Here is a 4295-nt window from a genome sequence, read left to right on the forward strand (position 1 = left end):
CGGTGCGGCGGCGGCGCGGGTCAGGCCGGGTCCCGCCGGGCGGCGCGGGGCGGTGTGTGCAGAGCGCGGGGTCGGTCGGGTCCCGCCGTGCGCCCGCGCCGCTCCCGCACCTAAAATGGAAGTTGGTCCGGCGGGCGGGGCGGGGCGGGCGCGGGGCCGCCCCCGGCGTCAGCAGCCGCGACAAGGACGGGCGGGACCGGGGCGGGGCGGATGTCCCGGTGGGGTCTGTCCCGAGGACGGTGTGTTCCCCGCGTGCTCCATCCCAGTGGGATCTGCCCCAGCGGTGCATGTTCTCCAAACCGGGATCTACCCTCAGATGGGCTGCACCTCGGGGCCATGGCCCCGGGAGCAGAGCCGGGGAGCAGACCAGCTCCTCCTCACGGTCCGGGTCTGCCCCGGCATGGTGCAGCAAGGGGCTCTCCGGGACACCCCCGGAGTAGAGCCTCCTCCGGCCTGTCCCTCTGGAGCGGCGGGAAAACAGGTTACCCTGTCCAGGGTGGAACTTGCCCAGGAGCAAGATTCCATGGCAGGATGGGCTGCAGTACGTCCCTGGGAGTTTACCCCATTCCCTCTGGCTCTAGGGAGCAGGTGCTCATCCTCAGTGGTGGAGGGGCTCCCCTTCCCTGGGAGGCAAAGAAGTGACACCGGGCCAGCCCCATCGCGTGTTCCGGGCTGCTCACCTGGGAGAAGTCCAGGTCCCCCGAAGGTGACAGTTTTCTGCCTCGTCCCTGGTCAGGCACCGGGGAGAACCCTGCCTGCTCCTGACTGCCAAACTCTTAGTGAGATAATGATAGAGGAAAAGAGCTGGGGATGGTTTTGGGTGGGACAGGTGATTCCTGGCGCAAATACGCACTAGGAGGCAGGGAGGATGTGATAACAGCCTGCGGATGGAGGTGTGAAGGAAGTGATCCTGATCTCGATGGGGATTGCTGAAGGTGGTGCAGAAAGGTGTAATGAGGCGAAATTTGATGCATACAAAGGGCACATCTAGGGAGATGATCTAGGCGTGGGACCCCCAAACCCTCCCTGATGTTTGGTTTGTAAAACACACCATCCAACCAGCTGGCAACAGAGGGAGAGCTGGTCCACATCTCCCAGGGGGGAGAGGGTCTCTCCATTCCACAGCAGGCGAGTGAGACCTCTCTGCATCCCTTCATCCTTGCTGTCACCCAAAACGAGCGAGCTGGGTCCCCTCTCAGCCGTGTGCCTCGAGTGAGAACAGCTCCCAGATTAGAAATAATTCCCATCTGCCCTCCCTTCCTCTTGGCCCACACAAGGAGGAAGGTGGGTGCAACCCCTGAGTCTCAGGGACAAGGAAGGAGAAGAGGTGCTCTCAAAATTCCTTCTGGGAGGAAGAGTCCTCTCTCATCTGACACCTCCCAAGAGGCAGTTCTCCCTCCGGGAAAAGGCATCAGAAACACCTTGCTCCTCCATCCCAGCACCAATGACACATCCTTTGAGGCCTTTGCCCGGGCAGTCAGGGCAGCAGGGTCTCGGAGGTTCCTGCATGGACCCGGCACGGTCACACCCTCCCTCTGCCCTCTTCAAAGACTAAAGGTGCTCTTACAAACATGGCTCTGACGCTGGGGGAGTGCCTCCTGTCCCCAGGATGGAGCTGCACAGCGTTTACCCAGGCACTGGCCCTGCCCCAGCCCTGCCCTGACAGCTGGAACACCCGGCAGCGCATGCTTACTTTGGAAGGCAGGCTGGACCCTGATCCTCCAGCTTCAGCTCACTGTGCAGCAGATCACGCTCTTGTTTGACTGTAACTCCTGGGGCAGAGGAGCCTGTCCCACTGCGTTCTGGGAAGAAGAGAGATGTGTTCCTAGCATGGGAAAGTTTCCCCTCTTTTACAGTAATTGCTTGTAATAACATCTTGCACATCCCCTTTCATCCTACAGCTGATGCCTTTCCCAGATGAGACGCCCAGAAGTGCAGCTGCCACCGGAACAGAGCAAGACAATTTGTTTACAAGGCAGGCCCGTGCTCTCGGCGGCCGAGGGCAGGAGGAAGGGGAGGCTGCTGTCTCCGGGTCCACGCAGGCAGCTCAGGGGGATGGCCTGCATTGTTCCAGGTCAGGATAACACGGCCCTTCCGCAGCCCCTTTCCTATGGGAATCCCGACAGGTCGTTGTCCCTCCCTCACGAGGGGAAGTGCGGCACCAGGGGGGTGCAGCGACTCATGTCGGATGCCAGCGCTGAAGGGGGAGAAGGAGGGAAGCGGGGCCTGAAGGAGCTTTGCAGCTCCAATTGGAAGATGCCAGGCCACAAAGCAAGCCCAGAGCCCACCCTGACACCTTCCCAGTGCAGCTCCATGTGCTTGGTGTTGTCCCTGCTTCCCACCAGCCTCCCACCACGCTTGGGCTCTCCCATGCCCACAGACCATCCTGCTTTCAGCCTGGCTGCATCCTATCGTGCCCTCAGACTGTCAAATTCCTGGTACATCTTTTGTCCAAATGTACATGTGACTGAAGCATGCACAGAAATCTCCTTCCCTCCCAGCCCCACAATGCAGTCTCTCCTTCCTCTCCTTTCCCAGTGCCTTTCCCAGCCTCAGATTTTGCCTTCATCCATCCCTTTTGCCACTGCACAGGGTCCAAGGTCCCTCTGGAGAGCAGGGACTCAGAGGCAGGTCCTGCCCTGCAACACAGGCAAAGGCGACATAGCTGAAAATGATCCTGGCTATGAGAACTGAGACGGGGATTTCCTTTCCCTTACAAAAACTGGCTCAGAAACTGCTGATTTCAGGGCTTGTGAGACACTGGAAAGACGAGATTTGGCCTGTGAGGAGGCCTCTCCTCCTATCAATAGTAGCAGGAGCCTGAACAGCCAGCACAGTTTAGGCCTTGCCTTCCCTCTGCAGTGAATCCCACCAGGAGATAAGCCCTGCTGGACATTCCCAACCCTCTGAGTCACCCAGGGTTGTGCCAAGCCACGAGCCAATGGCCAAGGACACCAGCTGTGCTGCAGGTCTGCAGCCTCTGAGCACCTGAATGTGGACAGAAGGATTCATGGTCTGACACGTTTTGCAGTGACAACTGCAATCCCATACTTTTTTCCAGGAAAATCTGGTAGCAGCAATGGAGTTTAGAGAGAGGGGTCAATGTGACAAAAGGCTGCCAGTGATTTTTCCACTCTCTGTTGTTTAGCTTTGGATACTAGTAAAAATGACACCATAAAAGGCCTCTTTTGTGTACCTACAGTGGGAGCGGTTGCTCGCTTGCCAGTTCGAGTATCAGTAAATTTTAAGGGCAGACAAGGCCACTCGTTGGCGGGGGGGCAGCAGAGCTGCAGCTGTTGGGGTACAGTGGAGTGGGGGCTTTGCCTGACAGGGTTTAGTGCTGGAACATTAAAACCCCAGCACCCCAGCCCTGCTTGCTGGAATGTGGCTGCCCCCTGTCCCACTGTGGTCCCTGTCACAGGGCACGGCATGGCATCTGGATCCATGCACTCCCAGTGAGGTCAGGCTTTCCAGGCGACAGCTCCGATCATTGTAATTCCAAAGGACTGCAAGGGGTGGGGGAGGAAACATCTCTATTTTGCTTCTATTTTTATGAGCATATGATAGCACTTTGATATGAAATTACTTGTTTTGCTGCATCCCTTGGTATTCCGGGCTGGGCTCCAAGCCACCCGGGGGCAGTGACAGACTGCCAGTGACCTCAAAGGCCGCTGGCCCAGGCCTGGCACCAGCCACTTTCTTCCTTGGTTTGTGTCCATTTTGCAAAAACAGAAAAGAAAAACCACCCTCACATGTCCAACCAGATGAAAATCCCTCTGCAAGACCACATTTGAAGACTTTGTAGATTTAAACTCTATGGCGACATTCAGACTCCCGACCTTCGGCAGCTCCTGAAACTTCCACCCACTTGGGTTGTTTGTAGGAACAGCCACTGTCTCCAGGCGATGTGGATGGATTATAATCTTTGTTCATGCATGTGGAGTGACTGACGCAGATGTTTGTACAATGGGTGCTTTATAAAGTGACAGAATACTTTCAAACTAAGTGGGCAGCATTGCTTGCTTGAAGGATGGCTTCCAAAGCACCATCAATCCTCCCCTTCAGGAGTTTGGGGCACAAAAACACCGTTCCTTACACGCGAGGTCACGGTGGACTATGAAAATCCAAACCAAGGTGGATCACGGGGCTCTGAGCCCTTGAACCCAGAGCTGCTCCAGACGGCAGGCGCTACACACACCTTCCCCGTGAGCGACCTCGTGTTCACCAGTGCCACCACTGCAGTGCCCACAAGCAGCCCTGGCCCGGCTGTCGTGTCCGCGGCCCGATGAGGATGA

The 4295-nt window shown here is 57.3% G+C and overlaps 1 protein-coding gene across 1 annotated transcript in view; it reads right to left on the reverse strand.

Moving 5' to 3' along the window:
- The window catches only part of CTNND1 (catenin delta 1), a 29044-nt gene extending 27239 nt beyond the window's left edge, over positions 1 to 1805 (reverse strand). Inside the window, exon 1 of the mRNA XM_041465162.1 lies at positions 1694 to 1805. The gene's annotated coding sequence lies outside the window, so the exon portion shown is untranslated. The remainder of the gene's footprint in view (positions 1 to 1693) is intronic.
- Positions 1806 to 4295: the final 2490 nt, after the last annotated feature.

Source organism: Pyrgilauda ruficollis, unplaced genomic scaffold (assembly GCF_017590135.1).
Source record: "Pyrgilauda ruficollis isolate IOZ18807 unplaced genomic scaffold, ASM1759013v1 scaffold187, whole genome shotgun sequence".
Lineage (NCBI taxonomy): Eukaryota > Metazoa > Chordata > Aves > Passeriformes > Passeridae > Pyrgilauda > Pyrgilauda ruficollis.